This window comes from Gossypium hirsutum, chromosome D05 (assembly GCF_007990345.1).
Source record: "Gossypium hirsutum isolate 1008001.06 chromosome D05, Gossypium_hirsutum_v2.1, whole genome shotgun sequence".
Lineage (NCBI taxonomy): Eukaryota > Viridiplantae > Streptophyta > Magnoliopsida > Malvales > Malvaceae > Gossypium > Gossypium hirsutum.
Genome location: NC_053441.1, coordinates 59,642,490 through 59,662,022, shown reverse-complemented (window position 1 = coordinate 59,662,022; position 19,533 = coordinate 59,642,490). Strand labels below are relative to the sequence as shown.

The 19,533-nt window shown below is 33.6% G+C and overlaps 1 non-coding gene across 1 annotated transcript; it reads left to right on the top strand.

Moving 5' to 3' along the window:
- The first annotated feature begins 13,430 nt into the window (after positions 1-13,430).
- On the top strand, positions 13,431-13,537 carry LOC121218035 (small nucleolar RNA R71). Its single transcript, XR_005914307.1, has one exon. It is a non-coding gene; the product is annotated as a small nucleolar RNA R71 (small nucleolar RNA).
- Positions 13,538-19,533: the final 5,996 nt, after the last annotated feature.

The window sequence follows — 19,533 nt, the reverse complement described above, 5'->3', positions numbered from 1 at the left end:
GGTGCTTAAATAGAACTATTAACTATGGATTGTGTTATAGTGGATATCCTCCAGTTTTAGAAGGGTATTCGGATGCTAGTTGGATTACAAGTTTGGAAGATCATGTAACACCCCAAACCCGGTCTAAACGTTATGACCGAATCTGGCGATGTCACATTGTAACACCCCTTACCCGTATTCGACGCCAAAATAGGGTACGAGGCATTACTAGAAGACATACATTTGCATACGTATTAAACCGAGTTACAAAATTTCATCCGAATTAATACTTTTAAATTATTAACGTGCTTTTATAATTCTTTACAACATATCCTCAAAATATTATATTCGTAACAAATAGGGCCTACAAGACCCTATATTTACTCATGTAATTCAAAGCTTCATTTCTATTTCATTAAATTCACAATTTCTCATGTTCACAATTCAATTCAGTTTCTCAATCCAATATATATATTTCAATCATCTAAGAATATAATTCAAGTTACACAAACTTACCAAGCTAAATTGTAGAAATACCAAAATTTAGGGACATTTTGGTAATTTTCTATTTCCCTTGAATTTCCATCCAATCTTGATATAGATTACTATTTCATTCAATTTATTAATTTAAATAATAAAACAATTCATTTCATGCAATTTGGTCACTTTTTGACATTTTTACAAATTTACCCTTAAAATATTACTTTTATTCAATTTAGTCCCTGAACCTAAAACATGCAAATTAGCCATTTTTAATGAAAACTCATGCTGGTTGAATAATCATATATTTTTCCTCCTCCTCCTCCTCTCCATTCCACATCCTTAATGTATAATATGCCTATATGTAACATTATCTATAATTCCACCATTTAATTATATATTCATTCAAAGCTGTCCACTCGAGTCATGTCACTAAATTATTTTTATCTTGAGCTATGGGACACAGAATTAAGATATGAAAATTTTCCCTGAAACTAGACTCACATATCTTCTTACTGTAAAATTTTTAGAATTTTTGGTTAAGCCAATAAGTACAGTTTATTCTTTAAATTCACCTCTATTCTGCTCTCTGATAGTTCCAACCCTTCTTCACTAAAAATTAATTATCTGTTTGTACAGAATTCGGATGATGTCCCCGTTTTTTTATATTGAAAATAGACTCATTTAGGATTTTAAAAATATAAATTATAACCAATAATTACTTTTTTACAATTTTTAATGATTTTTGAAATTCAAAACAGGGGAACCCGAATTCATTCTGACCTTGTCTGACAAAATTTATTATATCTTATAATTTACAATTCCATTACTTACACCATTTCTTTTATGAGAAACTAGACTCAATAAGATTTAATTTCATATTTTATTCATACTCTAGTTAGATTTTCATAATTTATAGTGATATTTCAAATTGAGTCTACTGTTCCTGTCCAAAACTATTTTAGTGCAAAATGTTTATTACCATGTTTATAACACCCTTATTTTCTTTCTCTACACTATTTCTCATCACTTTCTCTTATTTTTCTTCACTAACATATCAAGAACATAGGACCATATATACGAAAACTTTACATTAACATCAGTTCCATATTTTTTCAATAATATCAAACTTAAAAATATATTAAAATCTTGATGTTCTTACCTTGTCATATTGATTTCAATCTTTAACTTGATTTTCTCTCTCCTCCAGCTTCTATTTCTTGAATCCAACTTGATATTCTAGTTCCCCATAGTCTCATTGTTATCTTTCTCTCTTGATGGATATATGGAAATTCTTTTGATTTCTAGATGAAAATGGTGAATTTTTTGTGGAAGGACCAAATTGTAAAGAAAGTAAGACTTCCTTTCTTTCTCTCTTCTTCTCATGTTGATGCATGGAAAAATGATGGGATAGTGGCTTTTTTTTTTCTTTCTTTCCACACATATGTATATATACTAAATAAAATAATAATAAAATAATAAAATATCATTTAAAAATTGAATTAAAATACTAATAAACTAATATTTATTTATTTATTTAATCTAAAATATCTCCAACATCATCATTATCTTCTAGATTTCTCTCTATTCTAATTGACCATTTTGCCCTTTATGATCTTTTAAAATTCCATCCTTGAGTCATCACTTAATTTGGTAAAATTACGATTTAGTCCCTCAAAATTCTTCACCTTTTTCAATTTAGTCCTAATCCATCCATTTTCCTTAGTTTCTAGATCATTCCACCCTTAAAATATTTATACCATTGGTCCTTGAACTTTTCATATTTACACTTTAACCCTTCAATTTTTGATTATTTACCCTTGAACAACAAAACTTTTCTCACTTTTACGATTTAATCCTTTCTTGAACTAATATGTCATAATATACTTCCCAATGTTACCATAATTCAAAATTTCCCTTTTTGTCACTTTATTTCCTCATTTTACTATATCAAGGATACCTACTTTCTTACTGATCATATATCTACTAGTGGATGGATCTTCATTTTTGGTGGAAGAGCCATTTCTTGGGGTTCCAAGAAACAAACATGTATTACTGATTCCACCATGGTAGCAGAATTTATTGCATTAGCTACTGCATCTAAAGAAGCAGAATGATTAAGAAATTTGCTTTATGATGTACCTTTATGGCCTAAGCCAATTTCACCTATTTCTATCCGTTGTGATAGTGAGGCTACTTTAGCAAAGGCATATAGTCAAGTATATAATGGAAAGTCTAGACACATTGGATTAAGACATAGTTATGTTTGACAATTAATCTCTGATGGAGTGGTCACTATTAATTATGTAAGGTCAAGTGAAAATTTAGCGGATCCTTTGACAAAAAGTTTTACTAGAGATGTAGTAAAAAGGACCTTAAAAGGGATGGGACTCAAGCCCATTAATTAGAGACATCCATGATGGAAACTCGACTCAATACTTGGTATAATGTCAAGTCTTGAGTTCAATGAGACAAAGAACATCATTAGTATGTGACAGTTAGCACTATAAATAAATCCATCCTTAGATTAAAGTGCTAAATACCTGTAATGATAAGGGAAGTATGACTAATGTACTCTTAATGGACCCATAACATAAATATGTTAGAGTGTTCTAATTACATAAACATTCTTGACGGGATCTACCTATTTGAGTGGAAGTGTGGTCGCTTCTAGGAGCTCAATCGCTTGGCTCTGACAGCACTTATGAAAAGAGGACATAGACACATGGCCATAATAGTGTCTTTAGATACTATGCATTGACTGATGTTGAAATCATTGTATGGGATGTGTTTGATTAATCAAATGCAATAGTTGGTTCAAAGCTTAGTCTAACAAGAAATTTTGATTAACGTTAACGTGTTTTCACTAAGAAAAGGTTCAATCATAAGATACCTTCATTTATGTAAATTGATTTCCAAGAATATCAAAATCTAAATAATTTGAAAATGGGGAGAGATTATTGGAACATTTTCAAATATTTATAGTGTTCCAATAACTATAAATGAATGGGTGTAACTAATCAAAAGATTATATTATTTGATTTTTGAAAAAGAATTATAACTATTTAAATAATATTATTTGAATAGTTATAATATTAAATGAATAATTATGTGTTTTTAAAGATATTATTATTCAGAAAGACACTTATTGATGAAATATGTCTCTATGAAGAGACATGAAAATTCCTATAAATAGGAATGTGATTTCATTTGGAAATTATACCAATAAATTGTAATATTCTTTTTTTTCCTTCATTCATTTTCTAATATTATTAGATTATTCTATAAAGTATTACTGCAGAAATCCTTTATAGAAATTGAGTTTCTTGTCATACATTGCTCAGTGTGTAGTGGGCTATTCTTTGTCAATGCAAAATGCAAATAGTCATTGGCTTCATTGTATCCCAGAGGTTAATTTACTTGGAACTTGTTTGCACACCGAAGATACGTGGGGGCGAATACAACCTTAAAGATAGTGACTTGATACACGCCTTGGAGCTTTTTCCTATTTCTTCTTTTTCTGTTCGAGTTCCGTTCGTGTGTTCGAGATTTTCCTCACAGGAGATTTGTACTAACAAAGATTTGGGTAGAAATATTAAGTGAGTTGTAAAGATAGACCTTGTCCTCAAAGGTTCATCAAATTAGTAAATTTTGGAAAATCCTTAATTGTGGAAAGCCAAGGTAGTGGAGTAGGTAATTGGGTTGAACTACTCTAAATTATTGTGTTCAATGTTTCATACTTTATTCTTTTGCTTTCATGAGTTTTTAAAGCCCAATTCACCTCCTCTTGAATATTTCGATTGTTTAAACGAGCTAACAAAATCAACCACTCTTGATGCACACATGTCAAGGTAATTTGTTGAACACATACAAATCTGCAAATAACACAAATCTATAAGCATATATAACATAAATAACACAAGTCATTGTATGCAACGACCATGAATTTGTCTACAAATTTGTAAATAACACAAATTTACTTGAACACAAGGATTAAGAGGCAAAACAATGAACTTCAAAATAGACTTGAATGTCATATGAGGAAGAAAAAATTAAAACAATGGTTCACATTAAAATTCCAATTCAATAGGGGTAGGTAATTCTTATCAACAAAGACCAAAAGAATTTTTAATGTGGAATCTAAAATTGGCAAGCAACGACTCTACAATTCCCCTGTATCAAGTATAGCTACTCTACAATTCCCCTGTATCAAGTATAGCTCAATCTCACGTTCCTTTATGAGATATGTTGGAACTTTGAACAAGAGTCAAAAAGAAGACCAATCCCAAGAGATATAATGAAAAGAAAATGAATGAGGTCGAAACAACAAATGATTCAATAACAAACTCAAGTTTGAAGCTTTACATGGATTATTGTTCTAAATTCATATGCAAACAAAACAATACAAAGAACATGTATTCTAAAATTTATTATCTTTGTCCATGTAATTTGTTCATTTTGTAGATACAATTATTCCCATATTCCAATGATAGAATGATTTATCGAAGCAGAGACGGATCTAGGATTTTACTCTAAGGGCATGAAATTTCTAAATCCGAACAGCCTTTCTTTTAACGTAAAAAAGTGTTAATTCTTCTTGGATATTTTTTTTCTTATCAAACAAATCAATTTAATTTTTTTTTAAAATGAACAATTTAACTATAAAAAAATTAAAAGAAAAAAAATCACACTATATAAAATTAAATATTTCTTTCCAATATGAAAAAAAGTATAACTAATACTACACTAAAAATTTCATAAATATCATTATAATTCTGATAAATGCTAAAAGTAACATGTTTTAATCTCATTCTTAATGCATTTTTAGGTGATTATTCGATGTTAATAGTGAATTTTATACTCCTAATCCTTTAAATTCAAGTTTTTATACTTAGAAGAGCATTTAGGAGCAAAAGGAGTGAAAAAAAAGTGAAAACCAGAAAACTGAAGCAAGGCATAGGAGCTACACAGGCTTACACACAGCCATGTTTTAATAGGCTTTTACTTAATTACTTTCAAGTATTTAACCTAATTGCCAATTTCTCCCAACCCCAAACATTTTATTTTTTCCTACTTCCCCAAGCCCGTTTGCCCATGCCCTAAAGATTTAATTTCCCAAATCCCAATTTCTCCCCTCAGATCACCCCCAGCAAATTCCATCGTGAAAACCCCCATTTATTTTCTTCTTCTCTCTGTTTCCATTCCATTCAAAGTTCAAACCCTAAAATTTATTTTTCTCAAAAAACCCTAAATTGTTTATTTCGACTCATGCTATTTACTTGGACTTTTACTTATGTTTTTTTATTATAATCTTGTTGTATTATTTTTGTTGTTTATTTGGAATCATGTTGTTTATTTGGGTTGATATTGTGTTGCTTTTATTTATTCACTTATTTACTTCAATTTTTTGTTGTATGATCATGTTTAAAAACTTTAAAGAAAATTATTTTTTGAAAAATTACATAAAAATAAACAACACTAAATTTATTTTTTAAAATTTAACTCGAACAAATATATTCGATTCAATTTGATTCGAATTTCATCTCACTCAATTCGATTCGATAAAACTTCAAATAAAGTTAGGATGATAAAATGAGATTCGAAAACTCAATTAACTCGAAAATTTTCGATTCGATTCGATTTGATTCAATCGAATGCCCACCCCTAGTTGGTAGTTCCTTCCTTTGTGCAACTCGTGTACCACTGTGGATCTCCTATTTCTTTAACGCTAGTATGGTTCACTCATGGTTAGACCTGATCATGGGCCGGGCCGGTTGAAATGTATGGGGGTTTGGATAAAAATATAGGCTCAAAAAATGAGTTTGGATAAAAAATAAGGCCCATTAAAAAAATAAGCCGGGCCTCGAGTAAGGTATTTTTGGCTTCGAGCCCGACCCGAATCCACTAAAGGACAAAAAAAATCTACTTTTTTTTAATATTATTTTCTTGTTTTTTTCTCCCTATTTTACTATCATTTTACTATTATGTTGCTACTATTTTGTTGTTATTGTGTAGATATTGTATAAAACTTATTTTATTGTTAATTTTGTTATTATTTTAAAGACATTTGTTAATTTTGTTATTATTTTAGAAACATTTGCTTGTTAAGTTGCATTTATATTAGTGTTATTTAAGTATATATATTTTTTAAAACTTGTTTTCAATTTGTTGGAAAATATTTATTTTGATGTTTTAAGCATTTTTGATGTATTATATCTTTTTAAAATTATATAAAATTAATATAAAAATTAATAGGGCGAGACGGGCCGAGTCGGGCCCAAGTTTAATATTTTTATTCGGGTAAGGCTTGGGCAAAATTTTAGGCCCATTTTTTGGGCCTAGCAAACGGGCCTAAAATTTTAGTTAAACCCGGCACGACCCATGCTTACATCTACTCATGGTTCACTTTTAGTTATTTTTATTTGTGTTAAATTATAAAATAAAAATTTAAAGAGTAAAAGTTATTCTAAGTAAGATTTTCAAAATTGGTTCAAATTGACCAGATATTAGTTTGTATTGTTTGATTAAATAAATCATTAAAAATCATAAAAATTAAAAATAATAATAATAATCAGTTTTTTAACCTGGTTCAATTTGTTTGTATCGATTCACAAGTCAAGTGGTCTAATGCCTCTCTTTGGACTAGTACCTCGGTCAATTCTTGGTTCAAACAACCATGGCTTTATGTCTATATACACTTCATACATTTCAAATTTAGTCCTCCTACTTTTATTTTTTAAGAATTTAATCCCCTACTTTTTGGATTTAAAAATTGCTTTCAAATTATATATAACCACGTAATATTTTAATAGAAAAGTTAACCATATTAACTATTTAAACTAATTGATAACATTATAAAAATATAAAGACTAAATTACGTTAAAAACTAAAATATAAAGACCAAATTACATTAAATACGACATTACATCCTAGATCACACATAGCCTTCTTAATTCCCAGATGGCCTATTTTGCATGGTATTGCAAACATGCCCCTATCCTTACATTTTGCCGACATTTTTCGCTGTAACACTGAGGATACATTCTCACCATCATTCACCCTTTCATTACCTGTTAATTTTAGTTTGTTGGTGCAAAGCTCTTTAAGAAATTTAGCATACCGCGATATTTATTTGATAGCGTCTAACAGCGGAATGTTGATCTAGAATTCCTAAATGTTTTGAGGATTTCCTTGTCCTCTTTACCTCTTCGACACTGGTTGAATCGTTCTGAAAATAGAGGTTGAATTTTATGCAATGGAGGCTTCGGTCGGACCTGTTTGTCTTTCTCAGATTTTTCCTGGGCAGTTTCTTGGCCAAGATTCCTATTAGGAATCAGTTCCAATACCTTTCCACTTCTCAACGTCACTACATTTGCATTTTGTCTAGGGTTTGGTTCTGTTTGTGATGGCAGCTTCCCTTGAGAGGTCAATTTCTCGATTGATGTGGTCAACTCTCTAATGGACGCCTCAGTTTTTTATTGGCAATCCTTCGTCTCTTTTTGGAAATTAAGAGTTTGCTGTTGAAAATTAAGAACATTAGCTTCTAACTTATTGACCATGGTTTCTAGAAAATTACCTAAACCTTGCGACTGTTGCGGAAACTGATTTTGGTATGGTTGGTTATTTTATGGATTTTCCCCATAACTTAAGTTAAGATGGTCCCTCCACCCTGGGTTGTAGGTATTAGCGTAGGGGTCGTATCGCCTTTGTGGCGGCCCAGGGAAATTTCCCATAGCATCCAGATGGGCCATGGTATTATTATACAAACTGGGACTTCTATTAGTTGCATGATCAGGTGTAACACATATTCCGTATAACTGGGTTATCTTTGCTTTTTCTGCAATAAGAGAGTTCATCATATTAGTAAGTCTATCAACTTTATCCTCTAAGGTTGAATACTTAGCTGGTGAACCCTTCTAGAAGGTTTAGTATTGGCTCGAATCTGTTGAGAATTTGCAGCCATCGTGAAGATCAAGTCTCTCGCTTGTTGGGGAGTCATGTTGACCAATGCTCCTCCACTAGCGGCGTCTACCATATTCATCTTGATGGGCTTCAAACCTTCGTAAAAGTATTGGAGGAGAGATTGTTTCGTTATACCATGTTGTGGGCAACTTGCACACAACTTCTTAAACTGCTTTCGGTAATCGTAAAGGGACTCAGCTTCTTTTTGCCTTATTCCAACGATCTCTCTTCTTAGCTCAGCTGCTTGAGACATTTAAAAAAATCTATTTAGAAACAAATAAGATAGATCAACCCAAGTTGTAATAGATGATGCGGTCGTTGAAAGCACCAAAAATATCCTATCCCTAATAAATAATGAAAAGAATAGTAAAAGGGAAGTAGGGTCAAATCCTCAGGGACTGGACTTGCAAAATATCTTGTTCCGTGATATCCCAGGCAGAGTCTTGCCCAAGACAACCTGCGTTCCTGAAAAAAAATAAAAACAATAGCAGAATTAAATTGTTGGATATAGAAACAAAAAATAAAATAAAAACAGAATTAAGAATATTGAATTGAAAATTCGAGAAATTAAAATAAAGTTAAGAGAAAGAAAATTCTTATGGGAGATTCCAGCCTCCAGTTGTCTCGTTCCGCCTTGGGTTCAATCCTCGGCTTTTAGATGATCCTTCCCAAACCAAATAAGCCAGTTATAGTGGAAGAGGACGCCTACGACCACCAGCTCCAATGATTTAGACTTACGATTTGATGGAACCTGACTCTAGCTAACAATCGCTTCTGTGAGATCGCCTTATGCTAGATCAACGCTTCTCAATGGCGAATCCCACGCCATTTTGTCTCTTGGGCTCGCCAACCTCTGACGCAGTAAGCTAACGAACCGACTGTGCAACCTTCTCAAAACATACAAAGCGGCCGCCTTTGCATATGTTGAAAAACTTACTTCTTAAGGGACTTGGACGGAAGCGTCAGCCCCGTAGTGCGGAGAAACGATGAATACTCAGCAAGAAGGCTAAGTACGAATTCTAAGCCTCAAGAACCTTTTTGGGGATTTTTGACAACCTTCGGCTAGATGGGTTTAGTGGCTCATGGTTATGGTAGAAAAGAAAATAAATAAAATAAAAATAAAGATTTTATTGAAAAGAAATATGAAAAGAACAAAAGCCTAGACTTTTGGGGAGAGAGTGTTTACAGAAAAAGAAAAAGATGATCCCTTTTGAGTCACTTCACCCCCTATTTATAGTGCTAGGGGAGATATTCTAATTCTACTTAAATTCCTAAAAGATAAATACATTTAATTGAAGATAAATAAAGATAAAATAAAATCCTAAAAATAATCCTTAATAATTATCTCAATATTAATTATCCTAATATAATTAAAATAGAGTTTAATAAAATAAAATCTCTTCTTTTTGCATTTCAACCCTTGTGTCCTCCATGCTTGCACTTTTGGCACAAACTTTTCCTTATGTCGCACATTGACCCATTTTATCTCTAAATTCACGCTTTTGGCCCTTAATTTCACTTTTGCCTCAAATTTAGTCCCTATGAGATAAAAGATCATAAATAGCTCAAATTAGCAGGATCATACTCAGAATAAATACATAATTAATACATAAAAATACATTATTCTAGAGTGTTATCAAATCCCCCCTACTTAGCCCATGATTGCCCTCAAGTATGGTTCCTATCTACTGTGAAAGTTAGATTCTGCCATAAAAGAAATACAACTCCAAAGTTTTATAAAAATCAGTCAAAAATGCATATGAAAAATAAAGAGAACCCTAAGCTTGCTTTAAGTAAAACAGAAAAAGTTTTTCAATTAATACACACAAAAATTAGAATCAACTTGAATTATTGAATGAAAATTAGGTAATTTACCAAACCTACCAAGACACCCTATTTGTTTCCTCTTTTAGTCCCCAAATTATTTTTTTCTTTTTTTTTTGTTTTTTTGTTTTTGTTTTTTTTATGCTTTAGGAATATACTGAACCTTTTGACGCGAAGAGAGATGACAGCCAAGCACCCCACCCCGGTTACTCAGCCCAGCAAACTCCTAATTTATTATAATTTTCTTAAGAACACATCAAACCTTTTGACGCGAAGAGAGATGACAGCCAAGCACCCCACCCCGGTTACTCAGCCCAACATGTTCTTAAAAATTAATTCCGGTTAGCGGAGTTTTACCTAACACGTCACACAACCTTTTGAGGTGAAATAGAATGACAACCCAAGCACCCTACCCCGGTTACTCAGTCAGTCACGTTTTTAAGTTGCACTCATAACCACGGAACATTAAATGACATTAATAATAAATTTTTTTACGAAAAGCAAGATAAAGTTAACTTTATGAATCACAATTATTTTTACTCTAATAAAAATAAAACAGTGGAGATGGCATCAATTATGAAAAATTCGTAATTTTCTCAGAAAACAAGAATCATGCTTGTAGGTCAAACAGTAGGCAATTCTTGGTAAAAATCTTGGGCATGAAAAGAGGCAGGAGATGGACAAAATAAAGCCTCAAGCAGCAACACCAGCCAAAAATAATCACAGCAACAGCAACAGTAACCAAAATCACAGCAGAAAATGATAGTAATAACGAAGAGTACCTCCCCCTACTGAAAGCACATTGTCCTCAATGTGGACGAAAAGAAATAAATAGGTAGAAAAGTTTAGAAAAACTCCCCGTATGATCACAAATGATGGCAATGAGCTTGGTCAGTTGCTGGCCAAAGGTTTCAAGTCAGGCCTCAATGCGCTTTAAGTGTTGCTTAACGGTTTGCTTCTTTTTTTTTCGCTTTGTTTTATCTAAGCAAAAGAAGAAAAATTTATTAATATCCAAATAAGTAAAATAAAATAAAGTAATAAAGAAAATAAAGAAAAAATATAATAAAAAAATAAAAATTGGGTTGCCTCCCAACAAGCGCTTGTTTAACGTCGTTAGCTCGAAGCCGTTATTGGTTCTATGGTGGTTCCAAATGGATTTTCTTAACCGTGTGGGCTTGAAAATTCTCATAAAATGGCTTCAACCACTGGCCATTGACTACGAACCGCTTTCCAGATTCTTCACTCTCTATTTCAACTGCTCCATGTGTGAACACTTCAGTAACAATAAAAGGTCTCTGCCATCGTGATCGAAGCTTACCTGGGAATAACTTTAACACAGAGTTATGAAGTAAAACTTTTTTTCCTACCGAAAAATGCTTCTGAGCTATTCTATTATCGTGAAACAACTCTGTTTTGTCTTTATAAATGTGAGCATTCTCGTAGGCATCATTGCGAATTTCTTCTAACTCTTGGATGTCTAATTTCCTTGCCTGTTCTGTGGGTTCTAACTCCAACTCTGGTGCCTGTATAACAAAAGGTAACAATTTAGTATTTGGAGATAATAACTCATTAACAAATTCAATTTCATTAAGTTCAGAATTATCTCCATAAATTGGCTCAAAATTTTCTTCCACCAAAGAGTCAATTATGTCGATACGATTTACGCTCAATATTTCGCTTGGATGGCTAATGGCGTTGTAGACATTAAACTTTACGATCTCCCCATCAAACTCCATCGTGAGAGTTCCACTTCGAACATCAATTTTAGTATTTGCTGTACTAAGGAACGGTCGACCCAGCAGGAGATCTGAAGATCCAAGAGTGCTATCCTCATCCATTTTGATCACATAAAAATCTACAGGGAAAATAAACTCGTTAACTTTTACCAGAACATCCTCAAGGACTCCTTCTGGATGCACAACAGACCTGTCCGCCAATTGAATGATAACACCTGTTTTTGTCAAAAAACCTGCGTTAAGTGATTCATAAACAGAATATGTCATTACATTTATAGAAGCCCCTAGATCACACATAGCCTTTTTAATTCCCAGATGGCCTATTTTGCATGGTATTGCAAACATGCCCCTATCATTGCATTTTCCCGGCATTTTTCGCTGTAACACTGCAGATACATTCTCACCAACATTCACCCTTTCATTACCTGTCAATTTTCGCTTGTTGGTGCAAAGCTCTTTAAGAAATTTAGCATACCGTGGTATTTGTTTGATGGCATCTAACAGCGGAATATTGATCTCGACATTCCTAAATGTTTCGAGGATTTCTTTGTCCTCTTTACCTCTTCGACACTAGTTGAATCGTTCTGGAAATGGAGGTTGAATTTTAGGCAATAGAGGCTTCGGTCGGACCTGTTCGTCTTTTTCAGTTTTTTCCTAGGTAATTTCTTGGGCAAGATTCCTGTCAGGAATCGATTCCAGTACCTTTCCGCTTCGTAACGTCACTGCATTTGCATTTTGTCTAGGGTTTGGTTCTGTTTGTGACGTCAGCTTCCCTTGAGAGGTTAATTTCTCGATCGATGTGGTCAACTCTCTGATGGACGTCTCAGTTTTCTGTTGGAAATCCTTCATCTCTTTTTGGAAATTAAGATTTTGCTGCTGAAAATCAAGAACATTAGCTGCTAACTTATTGACCATGGTTTCTAGAAAATTACCTGAACCTTGCGGCTGTTGTGAAAATCGATTTTGGTATGGCTGGTTATTTCGTGGATTTGCCCCATAACTTAAGTTAGGGTGGTCCCTCCATCCTGGGTTGTAGGTATTAGCGTAGGGGTCATACTGCCTTTGTGGTGGCCCAGGGAAATTTCCAACAGCATCCAGATGGGCCGTGGCATCATCATACAAACTGGGACATGCATCAGTTGTGTGATCAGGTGTAGCACATATTCCGCATAATCGAGCTGTCTTCGCTTTTTCTACAATAAGAGAATTCATCATATTAGTAAGTCTATCAACTTTATCCTCTAAGGTTGAATTACTTAGCTGATGAACCCTTCTAGGGGTTCAGTATTGGCTCGGAACTGCTGAGAATTTGCAGCCATCGTGGAGATCAAGTCTCTCGCTTGTTGGGGAGTCATGTTGACCAATGCTCCTCCACTAGCAGCGTCTACCATATTCATCTCCATGGGCTTCAAACCTTCGTAAAAGTATTGGAGGAGAGATTGCTCTGTTATACCATGTTGTGGGCAGCTTGCACACAACTTCTTAAATCGCTCCCAATAATCGTAAAGGGACTCAGCTTCTTTTTGCCTTATTCCAATGATCTCTCTTCTTAGCTCAGCTGCTCGAGACGCTGGAAAAAACCTGTTCAGAAACAAACGAGATAGATCAGCTCAAGTTGTAATAGATCCAGGGGGTAAATAAAATAACTATTCCTTAGCAGAATCTGCTAAGGAGAAAGGGAAAGCACGCAATTTAATCTTATCCTCAGTTACCCCCTGAGGTTTCATGCTAAGACAAACCATATGAAATTCTTTCAGATGCTTGTGGGGATTTTCATTTTGTAACCCACGAAAAGTTGGCAATAACTGGATTAAACCTGACTTCAATTCAAAATCAGTATCCATAGTAGGATACGCGATGCATAATGGCGGTTGTTCTGTTGGAGCTTCAGCCAGTTGCCGAATTGTTTGAGCCATTGGTTCGTGTGCTAAATTTGGGTTTTCGTTAACCCTAGCGTTAAGCACTTCTTCTGGTGAGTCGACTTCTACTTTTTCGCTTTCAAGTGTTCGAGTAGGATTTTCGTTAACCCTAGACTCAGCTTCGTCGTCGACTTCAATTTCTGGCAGTGGATTACTTTGAGTTCCAACCACCGCTGACTGCATTTTTCGTAACTTTGTCTCCTTGCGATTGGCTCTAGCAGTCTTCTGAATTTCTAAATCGAACGCAAGAGTACCTGGAGCAGATCTGGTCATAAGAAACAAAAAACAAGATTAGTACGTTGCCAGTCCCCGGCAACGGCACCAAAATTTGATGCGGTCGTTGAAAGCACCAAAAATATCCTATCCCTAATAAATAATGAAAAGAATAGTAAAAGGGAAGTAGGGTCAAATCCTCAGGGACTGGACTTGCAAAATATCTTGTTCTGTGATATCCCAAGCAGAGTCTTGCCCAAGACAACCTGCGTTCCTGAAAAAAAATAAAAACAATAGCAGAATTAAATTGTTGGATCTAGAAACGAAAAATAAAATAAAAACAGAATTAAGAATATTGAATTGAAAATTCGAGAAATTAAAATAAAGTTAAGAGAAAGAAAATTCTTATGGGAGATTCCAGCCTCCAGTTGTCTCGTTCCGCCTTGGGTTCAATCCTCGGCTTTTAGATGATCCTTCCCAAACCAAATAAGCCAGTTATAGTGGAAGAGGACGCCTACGACCACCAGCTCCAATGATTTAGACTTACGATTTGATGGAACCTGACTCTAGCTAACAATCGCTTCTGTGAGATCGCCTTATGCTAGATCAACGCTTCTCAATGGCGAATCCCACGCCATTTTGTCTCTTGGGCTCGCCAACCTCTGACGCAGTAAGCTAACGAACCGACTGTGCAACCTTCTCAAAACATACAAAGAGGCCGCCTTTGCATATGTTGAAAAACTTACTTCTTAAGGGACTTGGACGGAAGCGTCAACCCCGTAGTGCGGAGAAACGATGAATACTCAGCAAGAAGGCTAAGTACGAATTCTAAGCCTCAAGAACCTTTTGGGGATTTTTGACAACCTTCGGCTAGATGGGTTTAGTGGCTCATGGTTGTGGTAGAAAAGAAAATAAATAAAATAAAAATAAAGATTTTATTGAAAAGAAATATGAAAAGAACAAAAGCCTAGACTTTTGGGGAGAGAGTGTTTACAGAAAAAGAAAAGATGATACCCTTTTGAGTCACTTCACCCCCTATTTATAGTGCTAGGGGAGATATTCTAATTCTACTTAAATTCCTAAAAGATAAATACATTTAATTGAAGATAAATAAAGATAAAATAAAATCCTAAAAATAATCCTTAATAATTATCTCAATATTAATTATCCTAATATAATTAAAATAGAGTTTAATAAAATAAAATCTCTTCTTTTTGCATTTCAACCCTTGTGTCCTCCATGCTTGCACTTTTGGCACAAATTTTTCCTTGTGTCGCACATTGGCCCATTTTATCTCTAAATTCACGTTTTTGGCCCTTAATTTCACTTTTGCCTCAAATTTAGTCCCTATGAGATAAAAGATCATAAATAGCTCAAATTAGCAGGATCATACTCAGAATAAATACATAATTAATACATAAAAATATGTTATTCTAGAGTGTTATCAATAGATCTAGGGGTAAATAAAATAATCATTTCTTAGCGAAATCTACTAGGGAGAAAGGGAAAGCACGCAATTTAATCTGATCCTCAGTTACCCCTTGAGGTTCCATGCTAAGACAAAACATATGAAACTCTTTCAGATGCTTGTGGGGATTTTCATTTTGCAACCCAGGAAAAGTTGGCAGTAACTGGATTAAACCTAACTTCAACTCAAAATTAGTATCCACAGTAGGATACGTGATGCACAATGGCGGTTGTTCTGTCGGAGCTTCGGCCAGTTGCCGAATCGTTTGAGCCATTGGTTGGTGTGCTAGATTCGAGTTTTCATTAATCTTAGCGTTAAGCACTTCTTCTGGTGAGTTGACTTCTACTTTTTCACTTTCAAGTGTTTGAGTAGGGTTTTTGTTAACCCTAGACTCAGCTTCGTTGTCGGCTTTGATTTCTGTCAGTTGGTTACTTTGAGTTCTAACCACAGCTTACTGCTTTTTTTTATAACTTTGTCTCATTGCGATTGGCTCTAGCAGCCTTCTCAATTTTTGAATCGAACACAAGAGTACCTGGAGCAGATCTGGTCATAAGAGAAAAATAAGATTAGTACGTTGTCAGTCCCCGGTAACGGCGCCAAGATTTGATGCGGTCGTTGAAAGCACAAAAAATATCCTATCCCTAATAAATAATGAAAAATAATAGTAAAAGGGAAGTAGGGTCAAATCCTCAGGGACTAGATTTGTACAATATCTTGTTCCGTGAAATCACAAGTAGAATCTTTCCCAAGAAAACCTGCGTTCCTGGAAAAAAATAAAAAAAATAACAGAATTAAAGGTTTGGATGTAGAAACGAAAAATAAAATAAAAACAAAATTAAGAATATTAAATAAAAAATTTGAGAAATTAAAAATAGAGTTGAGAGAAAGGAAATTCTTATGGGAGGTTCCAACCTCCAATTGTCTCGTTCCGCCTTGGGTTCAATCCTTGGCTTTTAGATGATCCTTTCCAAACCAAATAAGCCAGTTATAATGGAAGAGGATGCCTACGACCACCAGCTCCAAGGATTTAGACTTATGATTTAGTGGAACTTGACTTCAGCCAACAATCGTTTCTGTGGGATCATCTTATGCTAGATCAATGTTTCTCAATGGCGAATCTCACAGCATTTTGTCTCTTGGGCTTGCCAACCTCAGATGCAATAAACTAATGAACTGACTGTGCAACCTTCCCAAAACATACAAAGAGACCGCCTTTGCATATGTTGAAAAGCTTACTTCTTAAGGGATATGGACGGAAGCATCAACCCCGTAGTACGGAGAAACGATTAATACTCAGCAAGGAGGCTAAGTACAGACTCTAAGCCTCAAGAACCCTTTTTGGGGAATATCGACAACTTTTGGCTAGATGGGTTTAGTGGCTCATGGTTGTGGTGGAAAAAAAATTTATAATAAAAATGGAGATTTAATTGAAAGGAAATATGAGAAGAACAAAAGCCTAGACTTTTGGGGAGAGAGTGTTTACAGAAAAAGATGGATCTCTTTTGAGTCACTTCACCCCCTATTCATAGTGCTAGGGGAGATAGTCTAATCCTACTTAAACTCTCAAAAGATAAATACATTTAATTGAAGATAAATAAATATAAATTAAATAAAATCCTAAATTAAATAATCCTTAATAATTATCTTAATATTAATTATCCTAATATAATTAAAATAGAGCCTGATAGAATAAAATCTCTTCTTTTTGCATTTCAACCCTTGTGTCCTTTATGCTTGCACTTTTAGCACCAACTTTTCCTTGTGTTGCACATTGGCCCATTTTATCTTTAAATTCACGCTTTTGGCCCTTAATTTTGCTTTTGCCTCAAATTTAGTCCCCATGAAATAAAAGATCATAAATAACTCAAATTAGCAGGATCATACTCAGAATAAATACATAATTAATACATAAAAATACGTTATTCTATAGTGTTATCATTTATTTAAAAATTTATTTAAATTCCTGAATTATTTTTGAGAGTTTTGTAAATATGGGACTCTTTAGAATTTTTGGTTTGGTTGTTGGTCGTTGATTTTTTGTTTAAATTTCCTGCGACGCTTATTAAAACAATTTACGAAAACAAATGTTTTTGAGAACACCAACTCAGTTTTTATAACTTAACGAACATCATTTTCTGTTGTAAATTATAGTTTTACTTAAAAGGGCAAACAATTGATGGTTTCATGATGTGTATAATAAAATGTTTTCCTAAAAAGTGGATTCTTTTAATAACAAATTATACGATATTTTCATTACAACAAGGGTGACTTTACAATTCTCCTTTGTAACATTTCCAGATTCAACTATAACGTCTAGACCAGATTTGGGGTGTTACAATGTGACTGTTAACACTATAAATAAATTCATCCTAAGATAAAAGTGCTAGGTACTCGTAATGATAAGGGAAGGGTGAGTAATGTACTCTTAATGGACCCATAACATAAATATGTTATAGTGTTATAATTACGAGAACACTCTTGATGGAATCTACCTATGTGAGTGGAAGTATGGCCATTTCTAGGAGCTCAAGGGCTTGACTCTGACAGCAGTTATGAAAAGAGGACACAAACACATAGCCATAATGTGTCCCTAGATACTATGCATTGACTGATGTTGAAATCATTGTGTGAGACATGGAATAGCTGGTTCAAAGTTTAGTCTACTATGCAATTTCGATTAACTTTAACATGTTTTCACTAAGTGAAGATTCAATCGTAAGACACATTCATTTATGCAAATTGATTTTTAAGAATATCAAAATCTAAAATATTTTGAAAATGGGGGGAGATTGTTAGAACATTTCTAAATATTTATAGTGTTCCAATAACTATAAATGAATGAGTATAATTAATCAAAAGTTAAAATTTTTTTTGCAACATTCAACAAGTAGAACTCAATGTTGGAACTTTGAACAAGAGTCAAAGAAGACCGACCCCAAGAGGTATAATGAAAAGAAAATGAATGAAGTCTAAAAAACAAATGAATTCAGTAACACAGGGATTGAGAAAAAAAGGACAGATGTTGCTCTAAATTCATATGCAAACAAAATAACACAAAGAGCAACATGATGAAGAATCTGTATACATTCTGGTCTGGTGTTTGAGTTTTCTTTTTGCATTTCAACCCTTGTGTCCTCTAAGCTTGCACTTTTAGAACCAACTTTCCTTGTGTCGTATATTGGCCCATTTTATCTCTAAATTCACGCCTTTGGCCCTTAATTTTGCTTTTGCCTCAAATTTAGTCCCTATGAAATAAAAGATCATAAATAGCTCAAATTAGCAGGATCATACTCTGAATAAATACATAATTAATACATAAAAATAAGTTATTCTATAGTGTTATCATTTATTTAAAAAGTTTATTTAAATTCCTAGATTATTTTTGAAAGTTTTGTAAATATAGGACTCTCCAGAATTTTTGGTTTGGTTGTTGGTTTTGGTTTTTGATTTAAGTTTCTTGCGACGCTTAATAAAACAATTTACGAAAACAAATGTTTTACGCAAACAAATGTTTTTGAGAACACCAACTCAGTTTTTTTAACTTAACAAACGACATTTTCTATTGTAAATCATTGTTTTACTTAAAAGGGCAAACAATTGATGGTTTCATGATGTGTCTAATAAAATCTTTTCCTAAAAAGTGGATTCTTTTAATAACAAAATATACGATATTTTCATTACAACAAGGGTGACTTTACAATTCTCCTTTGTAACATTTCCAGATTCAACTATAACGTCTAGACCGAGTTTGGGGTGTTAAAACGTGACTGTTAACACTATAAATAAATTCATCCTAAGATTAAAGTGCTAGGTACTCGTAATGATAAGGGAAGGATGAGCAATGTACTCTCAATGGACCCATAACATAAATATGTTATAGTGTTATAATTACGAGAACACTCTTGATGGAATCTACCTATGTGAGTGGAAGTGTGGCCATTTCTAGGAGCTC